The sequence below is a fragment of the Erithacus rubecula genome, assembly GCF_903797595.1.
Source record: "Erithacus rubecula genome assembly, chromosome: 29".
NCBI lineage: Eukaryota > Metazoa > Chordata > Aves > Passeriformes > Muscicapidae > Erithacus > Erithacus rubecula.
This window is the reverse complement of record NC_136681.1, coordinates 1,339,751-1,356,793: the sequence shown is the minus strand read 5'-3', so window position 1 is coordinate 1,356,793 and position 17,043 is coordinate 1,339,751. Positions and strand designations below refer to the sequence as shown.

Below are 17,043 nucleotides of genomic sequence, written 5' to 3'. Positions count from 1 at the left end.
AACCAGAACTGCAACCCCTCTTGACCCCAAGCAGTGCTGCCTCCTTGTGGACACAGTATGGCATTGCATCCTCCTGGTTGCCGAGTAGTGCTGCCCCATGTTGGATACAACCCGCTACTGCAGCCCCTCCTTTTGAGCCAGGCTGCCCTCTTGTGGACACAGCATGGTCCTGTAGATCGTCTCCTGAGCAGTGATGACCTATTGTGGACACAACCCAATCTATACCAAGCCCCTTTCCTTGAGCAGAACTCAGTACTGCAGTCCCTCAACAGCAGTGCTGCCCCCTTGTGTGCAAAACCCAGTAGTACAGCTGCCACCCCCCCCTTCCCCCCTGAAGAGTGCTGCCCTTTTGTGGATACAGCCCGGTACTGCAGTCCACACTTCAAAACAGTGTTGCCCAATGCGGACACAAGCCAGTACTATAGCCCACCCCCCACTTCAGAGCAGGGATGCCCCCTTGTGGACACAGGTCAGTACTGCAGCACCCCCCCTCCCTCAAGCAGTGCTGCTCCCTTGTGGACACAGCATGGCACTGCAGCCCACCCACCAGGACCAGCGCTGACCACTTGTGGACACATCATGATACTGCAGCCCCTACCCTACCCCAAGGAGTGCTGCCCTCTTCTGCACACAACCTGGAACTGCAGGCCTCCCCCTTTCCTTAACAGTGCTACCCCCTTGTGGACACAAGGCAGTATTGCAGCCCTTTCAGACCCTGAGAAATGCTGCCGCCTTCTGGAACACAGCCTGGTACTGCATCCTCCCGTCCCTAGCAGTTCCGCCCCCTTGTGGACACAGCACGGTACTGCAAGTCCACATCCCTGAGTAGTGCTGCCCCCATGTGAACACAGCCCGGTACTGAAGTCCTCTAATTCGAAGCAATGCTGTCCCCTTGTGAACCAGCATGGTACTGCAGCCCTCCCCTTCTGAGCAGTGCTGCCTCCTTTCAAAACCTGGTGCTGCAGTCCCCCTCCCAAGTAGTTTGACTCTGTAGACACAGCATGATACTCCAGCATCCCTCCCCCTCTTGAGGATTGCTGCCCCCTTGTGGACACACCCACAGGGTTTTCTCTCTCGAGGTTTCAGTGTGTGCAGACTCCTTTTATCCTAAACTCCTGGCCACATGCTGTCCTCCTCTTTTCCCTACTGGCCAAGGTACTAGGAAGGTACAGCCTTCCTGACAAGCCTGCCCCATATTCCCTCTTGAATCTGGCATTTCTCCCCAAAGTTCAGAAGTTCAGGTTTGTGCAGACCCTTGTCTGTTTCAGGTGCCAAGCTGTCTGGACCCGGTAACAAACCTGCTGCCCAAAGTCAACAGAAATGTTCCAACCCATTTCACAGACCTTAACACCTATGCCTTCACCCATCAAATGATTTGTAAACACATTAGCACACATCTTTCCTCTCACATTGATGTTTCCTGTGCTGGTGTCCTGGTTTGAAGGACAGGTGTCTGCAAATAAAGGCAGAAGTTTCTCTTTAAAATGGAGAATGCAAACCCCCCTCCTCCAAATTATTATTATAATTTCAAAATTAAGGGGCTCTCAGGCAAAGATAGGGGAAATAGGAATAACAATTCTTTACTAGGAAAATTAAAATAAGAGTATTACAAACTATCCCAACCCTGACAGTCAGAATACAACCTGACACCCTGTCAGTTGGGTGTTGGTAGCAGTCCCATTAAATGGTGGCTACAGTCCCCCTGCAGTGGCAGATGTGGTTCAGCTGAAGCAGTGGTCCTGTAGAAAAGTGCAGTTTTCCTCTGAAGGTCCAGAGATGATGTGGAAAGGTCTGGTTTTCCTCTGGAATCCAGTGGAAAGATGGATAATTTGCTGTTCAAAATCTCACCTTTTTATCTAAGTAGGAAAGGCTTGGCTCTTCCCCCTGGCTGGAGCATCTCCCAATGGGATGGTGCAATTTTATCAGTCATACAGTGGGACTGAATGGGCCAGCAGCAGATGATATCTTCCTGGAGGGAGGATGGGTTGTGGAAAAGATAAAGATGATTGCTTCACCTTGTCTTAAAGATGGCCCATTAGCAGATAGCATGTGCCACAGAGATAGGGAAATCACTACCCTACCCGGCTCCAACAGTTGGTGATAGAATACACATTTCTGGCCACATCAACCCAACACATTATTCACCCCTTATTCTATTACCATCTGCATAATGAAACCTTACACACAGCTCTCACTTAAGATTAGGTTTCCCTGTGGTACATAATGGGTTTCTCCATCTTTCTGCATTACCCACCAGGGGTAACCAGGTTCTTGAGCAATGACAATCCCATGGATGGGTTTGTCCTTGCCCAAGGTGAGACTAATCCAAACAGTCTTCCCTAAAATGCCTTTCATGTGTACTACAGGGACTTTATCTTCATCCACTGTGTGCAAGGGCTCAGATTGGGCAGGACCAGCTTGATTGATGGACCCTCGGGTGTTGACCATCCAGGTGCCTTTGCTAAGTTTGTTTCCCAGTTGTTGAAGTTCCTCCCACCAAGCGCCTTCAGGGTAGTCTTGAGTAGGCCATTGTACCGTTCAGCTTTGCCGGCAGCTGGTGCATGGTAAGGGATATGATACATCCATTCAATGCCATGTTCTCTGGCCCAGGGGTCGATAAGGCATTTCTTGAAATGGGTTCTGTTGTCCAACTCTATTCTCTCAGGGGTGCCATGTCTCCAACCATCCGGTGGTGGATTCCACCATGGTCAGCACGTAGCGCTTGCCTTGGCAGGTTTGAGGCAGTGTGATGTAGTCAATCTGCCAGGCCTCTCCATACTTATATTTGGACCATTGCCCACCATACCAGAGGGGCTTCACCCGCTTGACTTGCTTAATGGCAGCACACCTCTCACAGTCATGGATAACCTGAGAGATGCTGTCCATGGTTAGATCCACCCCTCGGTCTCGTGCCCACTTATAGGTGGCGGCTGTGCCCTGATGACCTGAGGCATCATGGGACCATTGACCATGGAAAAATTCTCCCTTGTGTTCCAAATCTAAGTCTATCTTTGACACTTCTATCTGAGCAGCCTGATCTACCTGCTCGTTATGTCGGTGTTCTTCACTGGCCTGACTCTTGGGGACATGGGCATCCACATGATGGACTACGGTAGCTTCTCTACCTGAGTGGCAATGTCTTTCCACTCATCAGCAGCCCAGATTGCTTTTCCTCTACATTGCCAGTCAGCCTTTTTTCACCTTTCCAGCCAACCCCACAGAGCATTGGCTACCATCCATGAAGCAGTGTAAAGTTAGATATTTGGCCACTTCTCTCTTTCAGCAATGTCCAAGGCCAGCTGAACAGCTTTGAGTTCAGCAAGTTGACTTGATCCACCTTCTCCTTCGGTAGCTTGTGCAACCTGTCATGTGGGGCTCCATACGGCAGCTTTCCACTTTCGGTTCATTCCCACAATGCGGCAGGAACCGTCGGCAAAAAGGGCGTAGCATGTTTCATCTGCTGGCAGCTGGTTGTACGGTGGGGCTTCTTCAGCCCGGGTCACTTGCTTCTGCTCCTCTTCATCAGCGAGACCAAAATCTTCACCTTCTGGCCAGTTAGTAATTATCTCCAAAATCCCAGGGTGATTTGGGTTGCCAATACGGGCACGCTGCGTGATGAGGGCAATCTACTTGCTCCATGTGGCAAGCACACCTGAAACCCTCTGGGTTTTTGTAGTAGCCGTTCCTGAGGAAGTCTATGCCTAGAATGTGCGGTGCCCCTGACCCAGTTACAATTGGATGTTTCTGCCACCCCTTCCCTCTCAGGCTAATCTCAGCCTCCAGACGAGTCAATTCATGTGATCCTCCCATTACCCCAACAGCGGAAACAGGTACCTTCCACACGTGTTCTGATGGTATCAGGGTGCATTGTGAACCAATAGCAACTAATATTGTATGGTTTTTATGGCTCTGATGTGCCAGGCCATCACACCCACACTGTCCAATACTCTCTGTCATCCCATGCCTCTCCCTGGCTAGAGGCAGGGCCCCTCTAGCCCTGGTTATTATTTCCTTCCTGAGCATACATAGTGGAGATTCTGTCCAGGGGATCTGACAGATCATCCTCCATTCTGTAATATCCTGCACCTTGGTTAAGGGAGGTTGAGGCTACCTTCACTTTAGTAGAACTTCTTTGGTTAGTGCTTCCCTCCCTGAGTTGACACACCCCTGCTGCCAGGACAGCAGTGGATTTTCCATCCCATTTTCCCATTTATTCCCCATGGCCACACAGAAAGAACCACAGGTCAGCTTGTGGGCTACCCTCCCTCCCTAGCTGGGGGCATTGGGCTCTAACTTGGGGGCCTGTGACTCGTACTCATGCCACACTGATCTTCCATACCTCCTCCCTCACCTCCCTCATCTCCTCTTGGAGGCTCTTGACCACAGCAGAGACATGAGCCTGAATTGGGCCATTCATCATACTCTCAAAATGTCTGAGTTTGTTGGCAACAGAACACACTGTCTCTGGATGGTTATCAGCACTGATCATTGCAATGAAGGCGGTATATTGAGATGGCCCCAGGGTTGTCAAATTCCACAGCATCTGCCCTGTGCACCTGACCTTGTCAGGGTCATTGGCATGCTGTGCATCCCTCCTAAAGAGTACTTCCAATACTGCCACTTCTCTCAGCTGCTGGATCCCTTCCTCAAGGGTTTTCCATTGCATTCTATGGTGGTGACCCTGCATTCTCTCTCTGTGGACAAACCTCTCTCTCACACTCATTAAAAGCCGGTCCCAGAGGGGAAGGGGGCCCGGCTCTCTTACAAATATCTGGTCCACACCTGAGTACTGGGCCAAGGATCCCAAATTCCTGGCCTCAGTTCCATCCAGTTGTACACTGTCCCAGTCTGGGGTTCCTCCTCTGCCCCGAGATCACCCCAGAGGGACACGAAGGGTGGTTCAAAACCTGGTTTTCCCCGAAGCCGCCGAAGAGAGACTGCCGGAGACGGTTTTCTCTTTTTCCAAGGACAGTTTATTGTTTCTTATCTCTGGGACACTTTGCCTGGCCAGCAGCAGTCTGCTCAGCCTGGCATCCATGGTGGAATCCGCCTGGTCAAGGCAGGGCTTATCTTATATAGTTAGTACTACGTATTACATGTTTACAAAATTTTACCAATACAATACAATTTTATTAAATGGTCCGTCCAGCCCTGACCCCAACCAATCCAAGAGGCCAACGTGTCACCCAACATGGATGACATGGAGAAGAAGGAGGGAAAGGTGTCCACCCCCCAAATTCTCCATCTTGGCCACGTGTCCCTTATCATAAACATTCAAGAAAACCTATTTATCTACGTTCTAACATTCTAATTTACACTCTACTCATCATTATGTTCTGTGTCTCTTCTCTCAATGTGGGCAGATTCTCCCAAGGAGCCAAATCCAGCCCCTGCAGCTCCTGGGCAGCACTCAGGGGTCTCTGAGGGGTCTGCCAGGGGGGTTTTTGCACCCCCAAAGGAGCCAGGAAAAAACCCTGGACTCCCACATACACCTGTTCCTGTAAGGTCCCAGACCCAGAGTAACCAGGTTGTAAAAGCATCATGGCTCCGTCATGCAATTTCTTTTCACAGATTACAGAGACTATCATATGAGAGGGACTCAGTAACAATCTAAACCTCTGGCTCCTTTGCTGGTTGTGAGGACCCTCCTTGCTGATCCCCATTATCTAGGTGCCTTGTTTTAATCTTAGATTATCTACTTTCCACAGGGGCAACTGCTGCTGGCTGTGGCTGCTCCTGTGATCCAGCTGGAACCTGGACAGATACAACATCTATGGGTTCCACTGCAGCACCATCAGACTCTCCCTCTTTAGGGCAGGGGGAGAGTTTCTCACCAGCTGGGAAAAAGTGCTCCTTCAAATCTGGCCTGTCTCCTTCACCAGAAACCCCACCCACTCTGGGTGGTTAATTTCTGCAGTGGGCTGTGGGACAGGGTCAGGCTCTGGGGCAGGATCAGGCTCTGGGGCAGCACCTCTGTTTCCTGGGGTAGGTGTCAAGGTTGTTATCCAAGCCAATATTCCCTTGTCTCAGAATGCTAAACAGAACTGGCCTATCAGCAACACCAGCCACTGTATAATACCATTAGCAATTAAGGCAGGTCTGCTACCCTTTAAAACTGGTGGGGTAGCCTCAAAGAACTGGGTGATGGGTTGAGAGAAAATTTCCCTTACATTCATTGCCTTGCAGTAAGTACCATTATTGAAATAATCCCAGAGACACGCAGTTAGAGTATGATAGCTCTGGATCCATGTAGCTACTTCCCACAAAAAAAATTTAAAAAACATGAATTCCTGACATAATCAACCCACAAAATGAATCGGATAATAGCTACAGTAACTTTGGTGAAGGTGCCCATATTCAAATAAGGGCTTGCAAATGGAAGAGAGATATCTGTGATCACATGGAGCCCAAGCCAGATTAAACCAGACAACATGTTGCCACTTATGAGAGCTGTTACTCCTGTCTTAACTCTCCTCTCAATGCCCTCTGACCCATGTTTGGGCTCTAAAATCTGTCCTGGTTTGGAGGACAGGTGTCTGCCAGTAAAGGCAGAAGCTCCTCTTCAAAATAGAGGATTTAAATCCCCTTTTTCGCAAGTATTAAAATTGTTTGAACCAAGGACTCTAAGGCAGAGATAAGGGGGTAGGAGTAACAGCTCTTTACTAATATATCTAACCGTACAAGCAGAAACAACAGCAGTTATTAAAATTACCAACAGAACAGAACAGATAGCTCAGTTCCAGTCCTTTCTTTAGCTGCAGGCACACTCTGCCTGCGCTCGGTCCTGGTGCTGAAGATGGGGCAGAGCCCGCACAGCTGTGGAGGTGGCAGGCGGGAGGGGCGGGGGCGGCAGCGGCCGCACTGTGCCTCAGGTGGGAGCGGGCGGGAGGGGCAGCTCCTTGCTCACCGTTGGTGTCCAGGTGATCAGCTGTGTCCTCAGAGGGAGGAGGCTGGAGCGGGGCAGATGCAGGGCAGGTGACCGCAGAGCGTCCGGCTCTGATGCGTTCTGGTCCATGCGCTGCAGACGGGGATCCTCCTCCTCTGAGCTCGCCGGACACAGGAGTCCCCCTCTGGAAATCAGCTCCCACCTACCCCTTTGTCCAGAGTCCTCAAAAGGTCCTGGGTGTAACCAGGCAGGCACCATTAGCATGATAATGGGAAAAATTCTTTAAACTGGGACAAAAAACCCAACCCCCAACAGGGGCCAAAAATTCATCCTAAAATTGATCAGGTTTAGCTTAAAAACAGACAAAGGCCCATAAAGCACCCTGTATCCTCACATGGTTTGGCCGAGACTGACAGTGAGACTGAGGCTGGCACCAGGACAGGATCAGCACCAGGATCAACCTGTGACCACTCTGGGACCTCCACATTAACTCTGGGGACATTTGGCTGTGCTCCCGTGCAGAACTGGGAGGGAGCCTTGGGTGAGGCGGAACAGTCTCAGTTCGCATCATTCTGGAGCAGCTATCCCGATCCATATGAACCCAGTTTGTACAATCCCAGTCCATGTGATCCCAGTTTGACAATCCCAGTCTGCATGGCCCTGATCCATCTGGTCCCAGTCTGTGCAGCCTCAGTCTGCAGGATACCAGTCCATGTGATTCCAGCCTCCATGATCCCAGTCTGCATGGTCCTGCATGGCTCACTCTGCCAGGCTCTGGAATTCCAGTTTCCAGCCAGAAAAAGATGTTTCTGCCCTTGAAGGCAAAGCTCCTCAGAAGGGGCCAAAAGCCAAGTGCAGCAAGATCTTACAGGGACATTTCACCCATGGCTGTTGCAGCTCCTGCACTGGGAATTGAATCAGGGCAGGGTCTTTGGTGGGAGCTGCCCTGGGTCAAGGGAGACCCTGAGAGAGAAACAGAGCAGGCAGAGAGAGGCAGGAGAGAAAGGACACAAACATAATCAGCTGAGAAGGTGCCACTGAAAACAGACCTGGAACTGACTGAAAGAGAATTGGACAGAAGCCACAAATTGTCAAAGTTTTATTATCAAATCCATCCCACCCAGCCAGCCACACACAATCCCAATCCCAATTTTGGATTTGGATTCCACTTGTCCCAATCTCCTTCCAACCCCTTCTCACCCTGACGGCGCTGGAATCCAGTAAGGTTCGCTTGGGACTGAGTTGTTTTGAGGAGACAACAAGGCACTTTGAAGAAGGACTGATCACTTCTGAGTAAGAATTGAGGTGTTTTCAGTGGGATTTGAGAGGTTTTGAGGCGACAGATTGATCTCTCTTGGCTTTTGGAGCACAAAAAGATGGAGAAGAGACAAAAACTAAGGCCAAAACAAAAGGATAACCACGCATGTGTCTTCCCAACACGGATCCCAGGGAATGTGGGTCACCAGGGCTCTGCCCAACGTGGGTCCTGCAGTGGGGGATGGAGTTGGAGCAGTGCACGAAGCTCTTCCTGCACTCGGGGCACTCGCAGGGCTTCCCTTACTGGTACCTCTGTTGGTGTTCGGTCAAGGCTGAGCTGTGGGAGAAGCTCTTCCCACACTCCTCACACTCATAGGGCCTCTCCCCAGTGTGGATGCACCGGGGGTGATGAGGTGGGAGTTTCTCCTGAAGCCCTTCCCACAGTCAGGACACTCGTAGGGCCTCTCCTCTGTGTGTGTCTGGTAGTGCTTGAGGAGCCTGGAGCAGGTCAGAAACCTCTTCCCACACTTAGAACACTCGTAGGGCCTCTCCCCAGTGTGGATCCTCTGGTGGCGGATCAGGTGGGAGCTCCAGCTGAAGCCCATCACACACTCCTCACACTCATGGGGCTTTTCCCCGGTGTGGATGCGACAGTGTCTGGTGAGGGTGGAGTTTTCTCTGAATCCCTTCCCACAGTCAGGGCAGTGGAAGGGCTTTTCGTCTGTGTGTGTGCTGGTGTCTGAGGAGAGTGCCTCTGGTCTGAAACCTCTTCCCACACGCCCCACACTCGTAGGGCCTCTCCCCAGTGTGGATCCTCTGGTGGCAGATCTGGAGGCACCTCCATCTGAAGCTCATCCCACACTCTGAGCACTTGTGGGGCTTCTCCCCATCACAAAGCTGCTCATGGACCACCAGGTCTGAGCTCTGGCTCCATCTCCGTCCGCCTGCCCGGCCCAGGCTGGTTCTTTCCTCCTCAGATCCCCGTGATCTGCATTTGCAGCCCCTCCTGGTGCACGATTTCGGCGGCTTTTCCCCCCCGTTGGATTCCTGTGCAGTGGAGCTGCTGCAAACAGCCTCTTCCACGAGGTTCTGCCACAGGGATTTGTCCTCCCTGCTCTCCGTGCTCAGCTCCTTGTCTGGGCGATGAAGGATAAGGAGAGGAAAGGGAAAACTGGGACCATGCTGGGGCAACTGGGGGCAAGTGTGAGTGACTGAGGCCCTACTGGCAGACTGGCATCATACTGGGATAGTACTGGGAGTGATTGGGACTGTGCTATGGACAGCTGGGAGAACTGGGAAACACACTGGACCAAAGTTATGTTGGAAAACGTACCCATTTAAAAAAATTTCTGTAATTTTAATCAAGATATTTTGTTTGCCTTTTTCCGAAAAAAAGTTTAATTTTCTTTCCAGGGCATTGCTGCACCAGGTGGGGTGGGATGAACTCAACACATCAACACACTGGGAACAGCTGGAATGCTCAAGGGCCATCAGCAGCCATTACCAGAACATCAGTGGCCACTGATGAACATCCACCCCAGACTCTGCCTCTGGCACAGTGCAGGCATCTCCTCTGAAAAGACGTGTAAAATCAGGGAATGAAGATCTAATTAACATCAAAGGGGGAGAAATCTGGATCCAAAAGGAGATCAAATATTAGGAACTGAGTGTTTTCAACTTCAGACCAAGGAACACTGACCCAATTGACTTCCATAAGTACTGACTGGATAAAAGATGGGAAAAATTTACTATAAATGGAGTGTCATGGAATGATTCTCTCTGCACCAGTGAAAGATTGTTGTTGGACGTGCTTTTTGTTTTTTCTATTTCGGTGACACTGGGAGGAACTGGGAGCAATTGGGACTGTGCTGGGTCAAATTCCATCATAATAGGGAATGGCTGGGAGTTACTGGGCTCATACTGGGAGTGCCGAGCAAACTGGAACCACACGCGGGGAGCAACTGGGCTCATGCTGGGAGTAGCCACTGGCGGCACCGGCAGCCCCGAACCCCTTTCCCGGCCGTGCCGCCCCTCAAGCCCCAGCAACCCCGCCGGGGTCCCGGCAATGCCAGGGGTTCCCCCCTCCCGGGCTCCCCGCTTTGCCCTTCTGGGGTTCTCCCGTCTCTGCGCTCCCGCTCAGGGAAGCCGCGCCTCTCCCGGGGCTCCCCAATCCGGTGTCCCCCCGCCGATCCCGCCGCTCCCGCGCGCTCCCCACGGGGCCCCGGCAGAGCTCGCAGGGCCCGGCCCGGGAAGCCCAACTCCCACCGCGGGGGGACCCGCATTCCCCCCGCCGGGGCTCTGCCTGCACCCACCGGGACCCCCAAAAACACATCCTGGGGGACCCCCCGATGTCCCCCCGAGAGCCATCTGCGCCTCTGGAGCCCAGAAAGATCCAAACATTCCCCCCCAAAAATCCCCAAACCCGGGGACTCCCCCTGGAATATTTGGGGTGAGCTCCCCCTCCACAGGCACCTGCGGGGTGGGGGACGGTGGTCCCGGGGGGCGCTGCGAGTTCAGGCAGCTCCGGGTTCGCGCTGGAATCGCTCCTTGTCTCCTCCTGCTTCTACTGCTGCTGCGCCCCTTCCTCCCTTCCTCCTCCTCCTGCCCTGTCCCGAACCCCGAACTAGGAGGGGATGGGTCAAGGGAAGGGCGGGAACTATGATGGGAAAGGGGCGGGGCCAAGGGAAGGGCGGGAACTATGAGGAAAGGGGCGGGGCCAAAGCTCCTAATATGATTCGGTTTGCTCAAAAATCACCAATAAAATGCATCAAATGCAGCCTCAGTCCACCAGGATTGGCCTAAAATCAGCCAGAGAGGCCTCAAATCCACACCAACGGGTGTAAAATCATCCAAATGTGACTTAGATTGTCTAAAAGGTGCCTTAAATGCAGCCTAAAACTGATCAGCTTTTGCCTGTAATCAGCCAAATGGTTTTCAAATCTAAAAAAAGTGTCTTAAACTGCCCAGAGTGGTTGAAAAGCCACACGAAGTTACCAAAAATCACCTTTAAATCTCCTAAATGTCTGTAAAATCCACCTTGAAGGAGCCTGCTTTTGCCAAAAATCACAAAAATGGGCCTAAAATTACCTTAGAACTACCTTGTTTTTCCTAAAATCACCCAAATGCACCTAAACACACACAATCTGGCCTGAAATCCCCCAAGGGAGCCAAAATCACCCTAAAATCAGAGCCCTGGGTCTCATGAGCTTCATGCCAGCTGCTCACTGCCCGATTTTGGCACCCAAAATTCCCACATTTGTACCCTGAATTTCCAAATATCCCCTAAGGTGATCCCAAGAATTTCCTGTAGAGAACTGAAACTTCCCATGTTTGGACCTCAGTTTGCCTATAGAGACCAGAAAAATTTCCTATGGGATCCTCCAAAATTCCATTTGAGGTCCCCAACATTTCAAAAATTCCCAATGGAAACCTAAAAATTCCCATGTTTGTACACAAAATTTTAAAAAAAACTTCGTGGTGTAGACCCCATAATTCTCTCAGAGTGCCTTTAGGGAAAGCCCAATGACCCCAAATCCCCTATCAAAATCCCAATCCTCCTTCAGGGACCCCTGAAGCCCAAATTTTCTATAGAGACCCTCAGACCCCGACCCCCTTCCCCCCTCCCCAGTCCCCGACAGATCTCCTATAGATCTATAGACTATAGATTATAGTCTACCTATAGACTACCCAATGCCCCCCAAATCCCCTAGAGACAAGCCCAAATTCCCTGTACAAAACCCCAGAAACCCCCAGGGGCGTAAAGCCATGCCAGTCCCCTCCAGATCCCCTCCGGATCCCCCCAGTCCCACCGCAGCTCTCGGACATGCTGAAGCCGGGCCGGGGACCAGCAGCAAAGATGGCGGTGAAGAATTTTTGGGTGTTCTGAGCATGCGCGGGGTGAATGCGCCAGAAAATGGGAGGGGCCTAGAGGGGAATGGGGCGGGGCGAACAAAAGGGCTCTGCCCGAATGAAAGGGGAAGAGTGAATGATTGACAGAGGCTGTGAGTATAATGGGCGGGGCTAATAAATGGGCAGAAACCATGGGGAAAGGGGTTGGGCCAGAAAAGGGTAGGAACTGTGAGGGGAAAGGGGCGGGGCCAAAGGGCCACGCGGTCCTAAAGGGGCCTGGTTTGGCCTAAAATCACCAAAAAAGGGCCTCAAATGCAGCCTAAATGCACCGGGTTTGGCCTAAAAATCAGCCAAAGGAACCTCAAACTCACACAATAGTGATTTAAAATCATCCAAATTGGACTAACATTGTCCAAAAGGGCCCTAAAATCCAGTCTTAAAATCCCAGTTTGGCATAAAATCAGCCAAACTGGCCTAAAATCTTTGGAACCAAGACCAACACCAGAACCAGCACCAGCATCAATACTCAGACCAACATCAGAAAGGAGACTGATACCAGGACTGGGAACAGAATCAACACCAGAACTGAGACCAGCACCGCTCCAGATCTGGAACTCAGACTGGGACCAAGACTGAGACTGGCCCCTGAATTTCTGCTGGGACCAAGACTGAGACCAGCACCAACACTGGGACGGGCACTGGGAGAGCTCCAGGTCTGAGACTGAGAGCAGCACCAGCACCAGAACTGAGACTGGCACCGCTCCATGACCGGGTCTGAGACTGACATTGGCACTGGGAGCACTCCAGGATCAACACTGGCACCAGTACCAGCTCTGGGACCGGAACTGCTCCGAGACTGAGACCAAAACTGAAAATGAAACCACCACCAAGACTGGCACCACTATAGGACCACAACTGGGCCCACTGCTCTGGGACTGAGATTCAGACTGGGACCAGAATCAGCACCAGGAGAGCTCCAGGACTGCTCCAAACTGAGCCTGAGACCGGGACCAGGACAGAGACCGACACTGGGAGCGCTTTGGGACCTCCGCGTTCACTGCGGGGAGTTTTGGCTGCGCCCCCACACGGGACTGGGAAGGACTGGGTGGTGTGGGACCGTTTCAGTTCACATCGTTCTGGTGCAGCCATCCCAGTCCACATGGTCCCAGTTTGTACACTCCCAGTCCACATGGTCCCAATTTGTACACTCCCAGTCCAAGTGATCCCAGTTTGTACAATCCCAGTTTATACAATCCCAGTCCACATGGTCCCAGTTTGTACAATCCCAGTCCAAGTGATCCCAGTTTGTACAATCCCAGTCCATGTGATCCCAGCCCCCATGATCCCAGTCTGCATGGTCCTGCATGGCTCACACTGCCAGGCTCTGGAATTCCAGTTCCCAGCCAGGAAAAGATGCTCCTGCCCATCCTAGTTTTGGCTCTCCAATTTGAGATTTCCTGGCCAAAGCACCCATTTATGTCACAGCTTTAGCATCCCAATCCTGTTCCCAATCTCTATCTCGTTCCCATTCTCATTCCTGTTCCCAATCCCTATCTCATTCCCATTTTTATTCTTAATCTTCTTCCCGTTCCCCTTCCTGATGCCGTTCCCAGTCCTGTTCCTGGTCCTGATCCCAATCTCATTCCTATTCCCATTCCAATCCTAACCCCATTCCTGTTCCCAATCCCTATCTCATTTCCATTCCCAATCCATTTCCTGTTCCCATTCCCAATCTTGTTCCCATTTCTGATTCCGATCTCGTTCCCAATCTCAATCCCTTTCCCAATTCCAATCCCTCTCACATTCCCAATCTCTCTTTCATTCCCATTCCCAAACCTGTTCCCATTCCTGATCCTGTTTCCATTCCCAATCCCGATCCCATTACCTTTCCCAGTTCCAACCCTGTTCCCAATCCCCAATCCCAACCCTTATCCCATTCTCAATCCTGATCTCATTCCCGTTTCTGATCCCTCATTCCCGGTCTCGTTCCTATTCCCAATCCCTAACCTGTTTCCAGTCTCAAACCTGTTCCCGTTCCCATTCCCAATCACATCTCTGTTTCTGACCCCGATCTCATTTGCCATCTCGATCCCTTTCCCAATCCTGACCCCATTCCCACTCCCAATCCCTATTTCATTCCCAGTCCTGATCTTGCCGCTGTTTTCAGGGAATCATTTTGATCTCAACCTCTACCCCAAACCTGGGGGGGTCAAAACCCCCCAAATCCTGAGGTCAAACACCCCCAAACCCCAAATCCTGGGGTCAAATACCCCCAATCCCCAAGCATAGGGGACTGAAATATTTGGAGTGTCCAACCCCCCCCAATCCCAAAATTCTGGGGTCAAACCCCCTTATCCCAAACCCTGGGATGTCAAACCCCCCAAACTTTAAGATCAAACCTCCCCCATCCCCAAGCTTTGGGGTCAAACCCATCAGACCCCAAACTCCCCTCCAAAACCACTCCAGCCCTGGGGGGCACAGGGGGGTGCATTTGGGGTTGGTTTGGGATTTATTTGGGATTTATTTGGGGTGGGGGCAGGTCCAGGTGCAATGTCTGCAGAGACACCCTGAGTACAATGCTGGAGGTGGGAAAAACCCCAAAAACCCCTTGGGAACCCCAAAAACACCTGGGAAACCTTAAAAAGGGATTTGCAGTAGGAAAAGGAGATTTTGGAGTAAAAGGGGAAGGATTTCGGATGGAAAAATGAGATTTTTGGGGTGGAAAAGGAGATTTGGGGGAGGAAAAAAGGGTTTAGGGTGGGGATTAAGGATTTGAGGTCAATATTTTGGTGGTAAAAGGGGATTTGGGCTTGAAAAAGGAGATTTTGAGTGGGAAAGGGGGATTTTGGATAAGAAAAGGGGATTTGGGGTGGACAGGAAAGGATTTGGGTTGGAAAAGGAGATTTTGAGATGGGAAAAGGGATGTGAGATGCACAAAAGATTTGGGGTGTGAAAAGGAGAATTTGAGGTGGCAAAAGGAAAATTTGGGGTCTGAAAAGGACATTTAGGGTGCACAAAGAAGGATTTTGAAGTTGGAAAAAGGAGGATTTGGGATAAAAAAAAGACTTGGTATAAAAAAAAGGGAGATTTTGGTCCAAGCTGAAATTACCTGGGGGAGTGGGGCAGGTGGGAGGTTTAGGGCAGGGTCAGGACCATTTTTGGGGCAGTTTTCTGGGATTTTTAGTGTTTGGGGCTGGTTTTGAGCAATTTTGGAATAATTGGGAGCAGCTTTGAAGCATTTTGGGGTGTTTGGAGGGATTTTAGGGTGTTTCTATGGGATTTTGGGGTGTTTCTAGTTGATTTTGGGGCAGCCTGAAGGAATTTGGGGTGTTTACAGGGCAGTTTTGGGGTATTGAGGGGCGGTTTGAGGAATTTCTCTGGGATTTTGGGGCGTTGCTCTGGGACTTTGAGGCGTTTCTATGGAATTTTGGGGTATCCAGGCAGGTTTTTTTTTGGGGTTTGGGGAGGTTTTGGGATCACTTTTTGGTGAAGGACATCTTTGTGGTGCTTCTCTGGGATTTTGGGGTGCTTTGGGGCAGTTTTGGGGTATCCAGGGGTGGTTTTGAGGTGTTTCTCTGAGATTTTGAGGTGTTTTGGGGGATTTCAGGGCATTCCAGGCAGGTTTTTTTCAGGTTTGGGGGGGTTTGGGGTCATTTTTTGGTGAAGGAGATCTTCATGGCATTGCTCTGGGATTTTGAGGAGTTTTTGGGGTATTGAAGGGCAGTTTTGAGATGTCTCAGGGATTTTGTGGCGTTGCTGAGATTTGGGGTGTTTTGGGGCAGTTTTGGGATATTCCCAGGCAGGTTTTTTTTCGGGTTTGGGGGTTTTGGGGCAGGGTTTGGGGTTACTTTTTGGTGAAAGTGATCTTCTTGGCATTGCTCTGGGTCATCTTGGAGCCCTGCACTTCGGTGTCCAACTCCACGCAGGCGATGTCGTGGCACCCGGGCACCAGCGCAGCTCCATGAGCCCGGGACATGGCACGGGGAACGGGGTGAGGGACAGCCCAAAAACCTGGGAATGGTCCCCAAAACCTGGGAAGGGTACCACAAAGCACCTGGGAATGGTACCACAAAAACTCAATTCCCCTCATATCCACCTCAAACCCCCCCATTTCCCCCCAAACGCACCTCAGACACCCCCAAATCCATTCCAGACTCACCTCAGATCCCTCAATTCCTCTCAGACCCACGAAAATCCCATTTCCCCCCGACCCACCTTAGTTCTCTCGTCACCCGCTCCAAACACACCTCAGACCTCTCAATTCCCCTCACATTTCCCCCTAAATCCCCCCGTTTCCTGCTGGCCCCACCTCAGATACCCCATTTCCCCCCAAAGCCTCCCCAAACCCCTCAATTCCCCTCAGAGACCCCCAGAGCACCTCATTTCCCCCGGGCCCACTTCAGACCCCTCAAATCCCCTCAGATCTCCTCAAAGTCCCTCAATTTCCCCTCAGACACGCCCAAATCCCCTAAATCCATTCCAGACCCACCTGAGACCCCCCCTCCCAAATTCCCCCAAATCCATTGCAAACGCACCTCAGACCCCTCAGAGGCCTGAGGCCCTTAATTTGCCCCCTGCCACACCTTGGACCCCTCAATTCCCCTCAGACCCCCCCAAAATCTGCCATTTCCTCTCAGAGCCCCCCCAAACTCCCTCAAATCCATTCCAGATCCACTTCAGCCCCATCAATTCCCCTCAGACCCCCCCCCAAAGTTTCCCCAAACCCTTATCAGACCCACCTGAGACCCATCCCCAAACTCCCTCCATTCCCCCCCCGACCCACCTCACACCCTCCCAAACCGCCCCAAATCCATTCCAGACCCACCTCCGATCCATCAATTCCCCTCAGACCCCCCCAAATTTCCCCAAATCCATCCCAGACCTACCTCAGGCCCCTCAATCCCCCTCAGATTCTCCCTCATCTCCCCTCCAAGCCCTACCACAACTCCCTCCTGAGCCCCTCCCGCGGAGCGCGCGGGCCCTTCCCAGCCAATAGCGACGCGTTTCTCCCCAAACCAACCAATCAGCACGCGGCTCCCCTCAGCAACACC

The 17,043-nt window shown here is 51.6% G+C and overlaps 2 protein-coding genes across 3 annotated transcripts in view; both read left to right on the top strand.

The window, feature by feature from the left end:
* STARD7 (StAR related lipid transfer domain containing 7) overlaps window positions 1-17,043 on the top strand; it is a gene marked incomplete at its 3' end in the record, with an annotated part of 234,570 nt that overhangs the window by 34,143 nt on the left and 183,384 nt on the right. The window lies entirely within an intron of this gene.
* The window catches only part of LOC306813449 (uncharacterized protein), a 98,801-nt gene that overhangs the window by 2,412 nt on the left and 79,346 nt on the right, over window positions 1-17,043 (top strand). The gene's annotated exons all lie outside the window — the stretch shown is intronic.